This window comes from Panthera leo, chromosome A3, assembly GCF_018350215.1.
Source record: "Panthera leo isolate Ple1 chromosome A3, P.leo_Ple1_pat1.1, whole genome shotgun sequence".
Classification (NCBI taxonomy): domain Eukaryota; kingdom Metazoa; phylum Chordata; class Mammalia; order Carnivora; family Felidae; genus Panthera; species Panthera leo.
Genome location: NC_056681.1, coordinates 108,160,400 through 108,173,797, shown reverse-complemented (window position 1 = coordinate 108,173,797; position 13,398 = coordinate 108,160,400). Strand labels below are relative to the sequence as shown.

Here is a 13,398-nt window from a genome sequence, read left to right as displayed (position 1 = left end):
TGTTAATTTTGATAACTGTGATAGTGGCATTGAAGTTATGTAAGGGAAAAATGACCTCTGGTGAACTCAACTTGCTTTCAAATACTTCGGAGAAAAATAAAAAGGTAGATGAAGTAAATGTGACAAAATCCAGATACCTCTTAACTCTAGGTAATGAGCACATGAATATTCATTCTGTCTACTTTGTGTACATTTAAATTTTTTCATTTAAATATGGCTGAGTTCGAGCCCTGCACTGGGCTGCCTCTCTGCTGTCAGTGTGGAGCCTGCTTGGGTTCCTTGGTCTCCCTCTCTCTGCTCCTCCCCCACTTGCATGCATGTTCCCTCTCTCCCTCTCTCTCTCTCCCTCTCTCTCAAAAGTAAACATTTAAAAAAAAAAGACTCTTTAAAAACACCGGAATGGGACATAAAAATATTGCACATCGCCTACAGGGACTATCAACAATGCAAATCCACCCCACTCCAACTATTCCCTTTGCCATGGTCTGGGGACGGGCCCCAAGGTCTGCGTTTTTAACAATACCTCAGGAGTGTCTCAGGAGATCCTTTTTTTTTTTTTTTTTAATATTTATTTATTTTTGAGAGAGACAAGAGACAGAATGCTAGTGGGTTAGGAGCAGACAGAGAGGGAGACACAGAATCCGAAGTAGGCTCCAGGCTCTGAGCTGTCAGCACAGAGCCCGACATGGGGCTCGAACTCATGAGCTGTGAGATCATGACCTGAGCTGGAGTTGGACGCTCAACCAACTGAGCCACCCAGGCGCCCCTGTCTCAGGCGATTCTTGCAAGTGGTCCTGAAATCACACTTCGAGAAATATTAACATAGAAGAACGAACTCCTAGGGGCACCTGGGTGGTTCAGTGCATTAAGGGTATGACTCCTGATTTTAGCTTAGGCCATGATCTCACGGTTCATGAGTTTGAGCCTGACACGTGGGGCCTGTTTGGATTCTCTCTCTCTCTCTCTCTCTCTCTCTCTCTCTGCCCTCCCCCACTCACGCTCTCGCTCTCCCTCTCATGTCCTAAATATATCTGGACCAGTTAAGGGGGAATTGATGATAGAAGATCTACAACCTGAGCTGACTTTTGAAAACTGAATGAAAATCGTCTGAGTGAATCAAAGAGAAGGGCAATCTAGAAGGAATACTACAGGTAAACACAAAGAGATATGAGAGTATGTATTGCAGGTTAGGAAATGTCAAGCAGTTTTGTATGATTAGAATATTAGGAAGCATGGGGAGGTGGTAAGAACTGAGGTGGGCAAGAGATAGAAAATAAAAGATTTCTGTAGGCCATGCTAAAAAAAATTAAACTACACTTAATATATTTGGTGTTAAGGGAAATTTTATTCTACATTCTAAACAATTCAGTTATGGGACTTTGGAAACAAACCATAGTGCCTTGAGGACTATTTTTGTCTTAAAAAGGGTCTTGGTAAAAAGACCTTTTTGTAAAAAGACAAGATATCACTATCACAAGGTTACCTTCAACTAGGTTCCCTACCCTGTCCACTACCTAAAATGAGGCTTAAAAATAGGCACTAAAGTCAAATGTTCTTAAGTAGAATGACAAAAATAAAACAATATGCCCACGTTACCATTATGTACCTAAAGTATGTGCCTATGTACATACTATGAAATACATGTATTTCCTAGTTCAGTCCACTGAGAGGACCTAAAGGTACATATACCTTAGTAACAATGAGCACATCCAGTGCCCTGGTCCTGGTTTCCAACACCATTCTCCAAAAGAGAAAGCAGGGTTCCTTGGCAACATGCCTGATTCTAGGTCAGAGAAGGGAATAAACAAATTGAGCCTAAAGCATGCTGTAGTGCTAGAAAGTAAAGAAGTGTTGGGGCGCCTGGGTGTCTCAGTCGGTTGAGTGTCCGACTTCAGCTCAGGTCACGATCTCATGGTTTGTGAGTTCTAGCCCCGCGTCGGGCTCTGTGCTGACAGCTCAGAGCCTGGAGCCTGCTTCTGAGTCTGCGTCTCCCTCTCTCTCTGTCCCTCCCCCACTCATACTCTGTCTCTCTCTGTCTCAGAAATAAACATTAAAAAAAAAAATTAAAAAAAAAAGAAGTGCTCAAAAAACAAAAGGGTAGGGTATGTAAAAAAAAAAAAATCATAGGGGGGAGTGGGAGGAGCAGAAAAGAATGAAAGGGAAAGTAATACAGAAGCCAACATTAAAGAGCTCCCAATGGTTAAAGCTAGAACAATTTGAGCAAGAAAATAAGTAATATAGTACTGGATTATAACCCAAACCCAAAGTACAAAATAAACAAACATCTATGCGGCCATACTGATACAGATAGATATATGAAACATAAATATGTATTTATGTTCTAAATAGAGATTGTCTCTTTCCATATATATATATATATATATATATATATATATATATAGAACACACACACACACACACACACACCTATAAAATTACGCCCTCCCCTACATTTTCCATATTCTTCTGAAGCAAGTTAGGGGAGGGGTACTTAATACTGTTCTCTACAGTTATAGTCCATTTCCATAGAATATGTAAAAGAAGGGGGAGAGGGAGAAACTTTATAATGGATACAGTTAACAAACACTACCCTGGCCAAGTGATCAAGGTTACGTCAAAAATGAGAAGTCATATTTATAACACATGCCTTTGATATTGTTTGGGGAAAAATAGCACTTGACCTCTGTAGTTTTCCTACCAAAAACCTATGACCTCAGTCTAACCATGAGAAAAACAATGGACAAATCCAAATTGAGGTGTATACTGCAAAAAACCTGACCAGTACTTCTCAAAGTCATCAAGAACAAGGAAAGTCTGAGAAACTGTCTTAGACCAGAGGAGGCTAGGGAGGCAAGATGACTAAATGTAATGTGGTATCCTGGGTGGGATCCTAAAGTTGTAAAAAGGACACTGGGGCATACGGGCAAAATGTGAATAAGATATGAAATTCAGTAAATAATAACGTACAAATAATGTTGATTTCTTAGTTGTGACATACGTACTACAGTGACATATGGCATTAATAAGGGGAAATTAGGTAAGGGGTATACAGGAATTTTCTGTATTATGTTCGCAACTTTTCTGTAAATATAAAATTATTCTAAAGTAAAAGGTTTACTTTTAAATGTGGTTGTGGCTGAAGCAGTATTACAAGGAAACTTAAAGCCTTAAATGTTTATATTAGAAGTAAAGAAAGAATGAAAATGAATGGGCTAAGCATCCAAATTAAGAAAATGGGGGTGGGGAGAGAAAGATATATTAAAACAGTACTTCCCAAAGGAAAGAAATAAAAAGTAATAATAAATAATAAATAAAAAACAGAGAGCTCTCTGGCCCCCTCACACCATGTGAGGATGCAGACAAAAAATAGCTATCTATGCACCAGGTTACAGGTCCTTACCAGTAACCAAATCTGCCAGTGCCTTGATTTTTGGAGTCCCCAACCCCCAGAACTGTGAGAAATACTTTCTGTTGTTTATAAGCCACACAGTCGATGGTATTCTGTTATGGAAACTGAATGGACTAAGATAGAAAACCATATAAAAAAAAAATCAAAGATGGATCAAGTACATAATTGTGATGAACAAAACATTTAGAAACCTTTAAAAAAAGCATAGAAGAGGGGCGCCTGGGTGGCTTAGTTGGTTGAGCGTCCAACTCTTGAATTTGGCTCAGGTCATGATTTCAGGGTCATGGGGAGAGCCCCGAGTTGGGCTCTGTTCTAAGTGTGGAGCCTGCTTAAGATTTTATCTCCTTCTGCCCCTCTCTGCTGCTTATGCTCTCTCCTGCCACCAGCCCCAAAAAGTATAGAAGAATATCTTTATAACTTGAGGTAGGAATGAACTTCTTTGAAAAGACACAAAAAGTACAAAACAAAGAAAAATCATAATTCAATTTCTTAAATTAAGAACTACTACTTTGCGGTGCCTGGGTGGCTCAGTTAGTCAAGGACACAACTGCTGACTTTGGCTTCGGTCATGATTTCACAGTTTGTGAGATCAAGCCCTGTGTTGGGCTCAGCTCTGACAGTGTGGAGCCTGCTTGGGATTCTCTCTCTTTTCTCTCTGTCCCTCCCCTGTGTTCCCTCTCTCTCTCTCTCTCTCTCTCTCTCTCTCTCTCTCACACACACACACACACACACAGTCTCTCTCTCTCTCAAAAATAAATGTTAAAAAAAAATGTACTGCTTCATCAAACACAAAAAGTACAAAGCTAAGTGACACACTGGGCAAAAATAAATGAAGCACATATAATCTACAAAGGATAAATATCCAGGATAAATAAAGAACTATTAAGTATTAATGAAAACACCTCATTTTTTTAAATGGGGGAAAGACATGTACAAGCATTTCATAGAAGAGGAAACACAATTGCCCCATAAATAATACAGAGGTGCTCAGCCTCAACCTTATAAGTATTCAAGTCAAAACAAGTTAAAACTATGAATTATAATTTCAGGTCTTACTATTCTGACAAAAATTTAAGAGTCTGAGAATATCAAGTGTTAGTGAAGAGATGAAGAAATGGGAATTTTCATTTACTACTGGTGGAAATATAAAGCAACATGACCTTTTTGGAATAAAGTTTGAGAATAGCTAGTAAAGCCAAATATATATGTGTGTGTGTGTGTGTGTGTGTGTGTGTGTGTGTGTGTGTGTGTGTGTGTACGCGTGAGCACACTTTATGATCTAGCAATTCCACTTCTAAGTATAATATAGAACTCTTTTAATTTTTTAAAAATGTTCACTTATTTTTGAGAGAGAGAGAGGCAGAGAGACAGGGAAACTGAGAATTTCAAGCAGGCTCTGTGTCATCAGCTCAGACCCCGACACAGGGCTCAAACCCATGAACTGCAAGATCATGACCTGAGCCAAAATCAAGAATCAGAGGTCCAGCCAACTGAGCCACTCAGACACCCCTGAATCTTTTATTAAAAACATTCATTAAACTCTCTCCATAAAGAATACTCTGCTAGGTTATATTAAAAAGGGTATAGAAAATGATACCTAGTTAAGAGTTAATAGTAAAGCTGAAGAAAGGAAACACAAACACATACAATCATAAAATCTAAGTGTTGGAAAGAAAGAGCCAGAAGTGACTCTGTATCCTAAATTCCCCACCTAAAGAGAATGTCTTACAAAATAGCTTGAAAATACAATGCATCACATCAAAAAGTTGAAAAAACTGACAAATTAAAGTACTAAGAATAAACAAGTCTTGGACTAATTAAGTACAGGTGCCTGGTTTCTTTGCCTTGTTACACACTATTAGCTTCTTATCATATTTTCAAGCCAAGTCAGGGTATAAAGATGCTGAACAGGGATATTTTCTCAAATCTGAGTTTGAAATTTTCACCCAGAACCATCCTATTTCTAATTTTAATGTTTAATCCAGGGAGAAAAGTTAACCCGCCTTAATTTAACTAATATCATGAACTGTTCAATTTATTCCATTTTGTTATTTATATCTAATATGTAATGTAAATCAAACTTGAAATAAGGACTTAAGCCCTCAGCTATTACGTAGCCAGGAACAGGATAGTTAGGTATTTTACAAAACTTGTCCAAAATCTCAGTTCATATGGGAAAATAGAAATATGATTCAAGCTGCAGGAAGAGGAGAAATAAAATAAACACTACTATATAAACATCAGAGTTAAGACTATAGACCACATTAGCCTGATAGAATGTTTTAGTTCTTGTAATGCCCTTTCCCTTGCATTTCTTTCATCTGTGCAACAAATATTTTGAGCAGCCCATATACTCGGCGGTGTGGTAGGCATTTGGGAATAGCATAACAAAGTTCTAGTCCTCACAGAACTTACATTCCTTGCTTTAGGTTGTGTTAGTTTGTCTTGTGTTACTTTGTCTTTTCCCTCATTTTCTTTTACATTTTTGGCAAAGAAATATGAGATCTATGTTATGAAAGAAGAAAGAATAAAGAAAGTATTTTTTTTTAAGTTTGTTTATCTTGAGAGAGACAGAGACACCACAAGCAGGGGAGGGGCAGATAGAGAGAGGGAGAGAGGGAGAATCCCAAGCAGGCTCTGCACTGCCAGGGCAGAGCCCGACATGGAGCTCAAACCCCCGAAGCCGCTAGATCATGACCTGAGCCAAAACCAAGAGCCAGACGCTGAGCCACCCAGGCACCCCAAAAAAGAATATTTAAGAAAAGGTATCTTAATGCAATAATCAAATTTTACTCTAAATTTACCAAAGAATGTCTGGAAATCAAGCTAGGTCTTAAAGCTCAAGAACGAGGTTAAGGCCAAAGACAAGGATCTGGAATTCACCCAATCACTCACAGGAAATAGTACAAAGTAGAGGTGGATAAAATCTCCCAGCCCAAGGTAGACCATAGGCAGTGAAAGACAGGATGAAATCTTGGTAGCACCTACATCCAAGCAGCAAGCAGATGGACATGAGGCAAAACAAAAACCACTGTCTATCAGCTTTAAACACAGCAAAACTCAAACAGAATATATTTTGAAAAGGCCAACCAATGAACAATTATTATCACATAAGTGGTGACCTCTTAGAGAATATGAATCGAGTAGCAGGAGCAGAATCCAAATGGCAACTCAAATGGAACTCAACCAAATGAAACTCAATTGGAAGGCCATAGAGGAGTACATGGGAGGAGAAAGAGGGGCAGGGGGACCCCAAATTCAGACTGCTCTTAGGGGAATGTTAGCAAAGAAAGAAAGAAGAGACACAACTGTAGAAGTCTTGAAAAGGGATGCAGAACATGGAGGGTAAAGGAAATACTAGCCCAATTGTGAGTAAAAAATTTATTACTCGTTATTTCACGCCCTTTATAGGAACACATTTTACCTCTGTTGATAAAGGCTTAAGAGAAATTACTGACACATGTGTGTGGTTCACTTCACATTCAACACCCATGAGGCAGACTAGCATACTGCCTGACACATCCACTCATTCAGGAAATATTTCTTGAGAGCCCGCTATGTTTCAGATATAATACCAGGCACTGGGAATACAATGAAAAGACAGCTCTGCCTGTATTCATGCGGTTTACAAATTAGCGAAAGAGAAAAATATGAAACAATTATTAAAACTGTATGAAGAAAACAGTTTTATGGACAGGAATAATCTAATTTAGATTAAAAAAAATTTTTTTACGTTTATTTATTTATTTTTTTGGGAGACAGAGCACAAGTGGGGAGGGCAGAGACAGCAGGAGACAGAATCTGAAGTAGGCTCCAGGCTCTGAGCTGTCAGCACAGAGCCTGATGTGGGGCTCAAACTCACAAACTGTGAGATCATGACCTGAGCCGAAGTCGGATGCTTAACCAACTGAACCATCCAGGCACCCCAAATTTAGATTTGGAGATCAGGGGCATCCTCTCTGATCAAGTAATATATATATATATATATATATATATACATATATATATACATATATATATACATATATATATACATATATATATATATATATGTATATATATATGTATATATATATGTATATATATATATAAAATGTTTATTTTTGAGAGACAGAGAGACAGTGTGAGCATGGGAGGGGCAGAGAGAGAGGGAGACACAGAATCCGAAGCGGGCTCCAGGCTCTGAGATATCAGCACAGAGCCCAATGTGGGGCTCTAACTCACAAACTGTGAGATCATGACCTGAGCTGAAGTCAGACACTTAACTGACTGAGCCACCAAGGCGCCCCCTGATCAAGTAATATTTAAGCGGAGATCTAAAGGATGAGTGTGGGCTTCCCAGAACACACTTACCTCCATGCCTTCTCATGCTTGTCCTCTGCCTTGACTGTCCTTCTCCCCTTAACCTTGCCGACTGAAACCCTAATGATCCTTTTGTGACCCTGTTATCATATCAATTCACTTGATCTCCCAATCAGAATTAACTGAGGCCTTCTCCAAGTTATTATACCTTTTTTTGGTTAATAGTTCAACACTGATGTATACTATAGTTGTTTCCCTCAATGAACTGAAAGCTCTTGGAGAGGACGGACTGTGTCTTTTTCATGAATTGCCTACAACGCATACTTACTGACACACCATATATATCTAATGGATGTCCCATGACTTGCTTTTACTTCTAATAAAGGTTTAGTGGTTAATGAGTATGTTTTCCTTCTTTCTGTTCCTAACCAAATTGGATATTACACATGTAATAAAATGACTAGGGATAAATATGACTGGGAACACAGACTGGGAACTATACTGAAATCAGACATTTTGTTTGAGGATAATGGTTTAGAATCCATTTGGGAAGAAAGTAGAAATAAACAGTAGATTGAGAAAAGCGATGGAAAAGTGTGCAAAAGCTGAAAGGGTATTGAACTGCCAGCTAGGACAAGTGGGACCACTATGCCTGCCTGTCCCCTCCCCAGTTTCCAGTTTTCCTACCCACCTCCAGCAGTTGCAACAAAAGGAACAGGTCCCTGGTCATGATAGAGTTAAGAGGTCCCAGAATTACCTTCCCACTTCAAATAATTTATAAAACCAAATATATGAACCAAATATTTTCAGACATTTGGGAAACAGGCAGCTTAAAACTACAGTGCCGAAAGAGAAGAAAAACAAATGAGGTGAGCCCTATAATTGCTCAGCTTCTGCCTGGAGGCAGCGTTCAGGTCACTGAGCAGGAAGAGTGTGGAACAAAAACTCAAAAGAAGCCTAGCAATCTCAAGATAAGGAGAAAGAAATAGGAATCATGCACGTCAAGGTGGCTAGAATATGTGCAGTAGGGTACTAGGATGGAGGGGACTGCCCAAGATGGAGGAAGCTCCAGAGATTGCAGAGTACCCTTAATTCTATGGCTGAATACTGATATGCATATGTGAGAAAAAGTGCCCCTAGGCCACGAAAGAACCACCAGAAGACAGTTGACAAAACAACTCCTGGAGCTCACACAGAACTGGGATTTGTTCATGCTCCCATCAGCCAGACTGGAAAGATTTCTTAATAGTACACAGGGTATCAGGCAAAGTGCTCAGGAAAATACGGTCTCAGTAGTAAAACTAAAGTCTGCTTTGGAACTGCTCTAACAAAGCTTAAAGCAAGTCTCAGAAAGACTAAACTTATCCCAGATAACTTAATTACTTGTCAGAACAAAATACACTATTCATAGAAACATAACAAAATCCAGTACTCAACAATGTAAAATTCACAATTCCCGACAACCAATAAAAAATTACCAGCGTGTAAAGAAGCAGGAAAAAATAACCCAAAAGCAAAAGAGAAGTTAACCAATTGAAACAAACCTAGAAAATGGCAAAGATGATGGAATTAGCAGACAAAGAAATTAAAATAGCTGGTATAAGGCCACAAACCAAGTCTCCACAAATTCAAAAATAATCAGTCACACACACCATGCATCTTTTTTGACCACGACACTCTGAAACTAGAAATCAACCACAAAAAAAATCTGGAAAAAGCAAAAATACATGGAGATAAAATAACATGCTACTATACCATGAATAGGTCAAACAAAAAGTCATAGAAGAAATCAAATGAAAATGGGAACAAATGAAAATGAAAACACAACGCTCCAAAATCGCCAGTATGCAGCAAAAGTGGATCTGAGAAGGAAGTTTACAGTAGTCTAGGCATACCTCAAGAAGAAAAATCTCAAATAAACAAATTAGCCTTACACCTAAAGGAACTGGAAAAAGAACAAATCCCCAAGACAGTAAAAGGAAGGAACATGAAAGTAATGAAAAGGGTGAGAAAAGAAATAAATGACATAGAAACTAAAAAAACAGTAAACAGATCAATGAAACCAGAAGATGGTTCTTTGAAAAGATCAAAAACATTGATAAACCTCTAGCCAGACTCAAAAAAAAAAAAAAGAAAAAAAGAAGAAAGAAGGAAAAGAAAGAAAGAAAGAAGAAAAAGAGGACCCAAATAAATAAAATCACTAATGAAAGAGGGAGAAATAACCAACACCATAGAAATACAAACAACCATGAAAGACTATTATGAAATATTCTACCAAACATTTAAAGAATTAATACCTACTCTCAAACTATTCCAAAAATAGGAAAGTAAGGAAAACTTCCAAATGCATTCTAGGCGGCCAATATCACCCCGATACCAAAACCAGATAATGACACCACACACACAAAAAAAGGAACCCACAGGCCAATATGTCTCATGAATACAGATGCAAAAATTCTCAACAAAATATTAGCAAACCAAATCCAATAAAACATTAAAGAAATCATAGACCATGATCATATGGGATTTATTCCCAGGATGCAAGGATGGTTCAATATTTGCAAAATAATCAATGCAATACATCGCCAAAAAGAGAAAGGATAAAAACCATATGATCATTTCAATAGATACAGAAAAAAAGATTTGACAAAGTACAACATCCATTCATGATAAAAACTTTCTGCAAAGTAGGTCTAGAGGGAAAATACCTCAACATAATAAAGGCCTCATATGAAAACATCATGCTCACTGGTTAAAAACTTAGAGCTTTTTTTCCCTAAGGTCAGGAACAAGGTAAGTGTGTCCATTCTCACCACTTTTATTCAACACAGTACTAGAAGTCCTAGCTGCAGCAATTTGACAACATAAAGAAATAAAAGGCAACCAAATTGGTAAGGAAGAAGTAAAACTCAATTTGCAGATGACATGACACTATATATAGAAAACCCTAAAGATGGCACCAAAAAAAACTACTAGAACTGATAAATGAATTCAGTAAAGCAAGAGGATACAAAATCACTGTACAGAAATCTGTTGTATTCCTATACACTAATAACGTGTAATTAAGAAAACAATTCCATTTACAATTGCACAAAACCAATGAAATACCTAGGAATAAACGTAACCAAAGAGGTGAAAGACCTGTACCCTGAAAACTATAAAACACTGATGAAAGAAATTCAAAACACAAAGAAACAATAAGACATTCCACATCCATAGGCTGGAAAAACAGAAATTGTTAAAATGTCTATCTTACTCAAAGCATACAGATTTAATGCAATCCTTCTCAAAATACCAACAGCATTTTTCACAGAACTAGAACAAACAATCCTAAAATTTGTATGGAGCCACAAAAGACTTTCAATGGCCAAAGCAATCTTGAAAAGAAAACAAACAGGGGCACCTGGGTGGCTCAGTCAGTTGAGCATCCAACTTCAGCTTAGGCCATGATGTCGCAGTTCATGGGTTCGAGCTCCACTTCAGGCTCTGTACTGACAGCTCAGAGCCTGCTTTGGATTCTATGTCTCCCTTTCTCACTTCCCCTCCTCCACTTGTGCGCTCTCTCTCCCTCTCTTGAAAATAAACATTTTTAAAAAGTTTTTAAAAAAAGAAAAAAAAAAACTACAGGTATCACAATTCCAAGTTTCAAGTTGTATTACAAGGCTGTAGTAATCAAAACAGTATGGTACTGGCACAAGAATAGACACAGAGATGCACAGAATAGAGTAGAAAGCCCAGACATAAATCTACAATTACATGGTCAACTCCTCTTCAACAAAGGAGTAATGAATATACAATGGGAAAAAGACAGTCTCTTCAACAAATGGTATTGGGCAAACTGGACAACTACATGCAAAAGAATATAACTGGACCATTTTCTTGCACCATACACAAAAATAATACAAAATGGATTAAAGACCTAAATGTGAGACCTGAAACCATAAAAATCCTTGAAGAGAGCACAGGCAATAATTTCTCTGTCATTGGCCACAGCAACATTTTTCTAGATATGTCTCCTATGGCAAGGGAAACAAAAGCAAAAAGAAACTACTGGAACTGCATCAAAATAAACAGCTTTTGCACAGTGAAGGAAACAATCAACAAAATAAGAAGGCAACCTATTGAATGGGAGATGATATTTGCAAATGACATAGCTGATAAAGGGTTAGTACTCAAAAAAAATTAAATTAAAAAAAGATATATATATATATATAATATCTACAACTCAACACCAAAAAAACAAATAATCCAATTAAAAAGTGGGGCACCTGGTGGCTCAGTCGGTTAAGCGTCCGACTTCAGCTCAGGCCATGAACTTGCAGTGGGTGGGTTCAAGCCCCATGTTGGGCTATGCGTGGACAGCTCATAGCCTGAAGCCTGCTTCAGATTCTGTGTCTCCCTCTCTCTCTTTGCCCCTTTCCCACTTGTGCACTCTTTCAAGAATACATACAATAAAATAAAAAAAAGAAAAAATGGACCATAGACATTTCTCCAAAAATGACATTGAGATGACCAATAGACACTGAAAATAGACAATGAAAAGATGCTCAACGCACACACGTCATCAGGGAAACACAAATCAAAACTACAATAAGAGATACCATCTCACACCTGTCAGAACGGCTAAAATCAAAAGCATAAAAAACAAGAAGGGGGGGTGAGAATGTGGAGAAAAAGCAACCTTCCTACACTGTTGGTAGGAATGCAAACTGGTGTAGCACTGTGGAAAACAGTATGGAGGTTCCTCTAAAAGATAAAAATAGAACTACTGTATGATCCAGCAATTGCAGTACTTGGTATTTGTCCAAAATATACAAAAATACTAATTAAAAGGATACACGCACCCCTGTGTTTACTGCAGCATTATTCACAATAGCCAAACTATGGAAGCAGCCCGAGTGTCCATCGATAGACGAATGGATAAAGAAGATGTAGTATATATACACAATGGAACATGATTCAGCCGTTTTTTTAACGTTTACTTATTTTGAGAGAGAGAGAGTGCAGGGAGGAGCAGAGGGAGAGGGAAAGAATCTCAAGCAGGCTCTGTGCTGTCAGTGTGGAGCCCAACATGGGGCTCAACCTCATGACCATGAGACCATGACCTGAGCCAAGATGAAGAGTGGGATGCTTAACTGACTGAGCCGCCCAGGCGCCCCTCAGCCATTTTTAAAAAAGAATGAAATCTTGAACTGGCAACAACATGGATAGAGCTAGAGAGTATAATGCTAAGTGAAGTTAGTCAGAAAAAAGACAAATACTGGGGCACCTGGGTGGCTCAGTCAGTTAAGAGTCCAACTTCGGCTCAGGTCATGATCTCGCGGTTTGTGAGCTCAAGCCCCACATCAGGCTCTGTGGTGACAGCTTAGAGCTTTGGATTCTGCATCTCCCTCTCTCTCTGCCCCTCCACCACTCGCGCTCTGTCTCTCAATAAAAAAAAATAAAACATTAAAAAAAAAAAGACAAATACCACATGATTTCACTCATATGTGGAATTTTTTTTAAGTTTATTTTTATTTATTTTGAGTGAGATACAGAGAGCAGGCGGGAGAGAGGCAGAGAGAAAGGGAGACAGAATACCAAGCAGGCTCCACACACTGTCAGCACAGAACCTGATGAAGGGCTCGAACTCACAAACCGTGAAATCATGACCTGAGCCAAAATCAAGAGTCAGACGCTTAACTGAC

The 13,398-nt window shown here is 38.4% G+C and overlaps 1 protein-coding gene across 3 annotated transcripts in view; it reads right to left on the bottom strand.

Annotated features, from left to right (window-relative positions):
- Window positions 1-13,398, bottom strand: part of SOS1 (SOS Ras/Rac guanine nucleotide exchange factor 1) — a 149,797-nt gene that overhangs the window by 85,809 nt on the left and 50,590 nt on the right. The window lies entirely within an intron of this gene.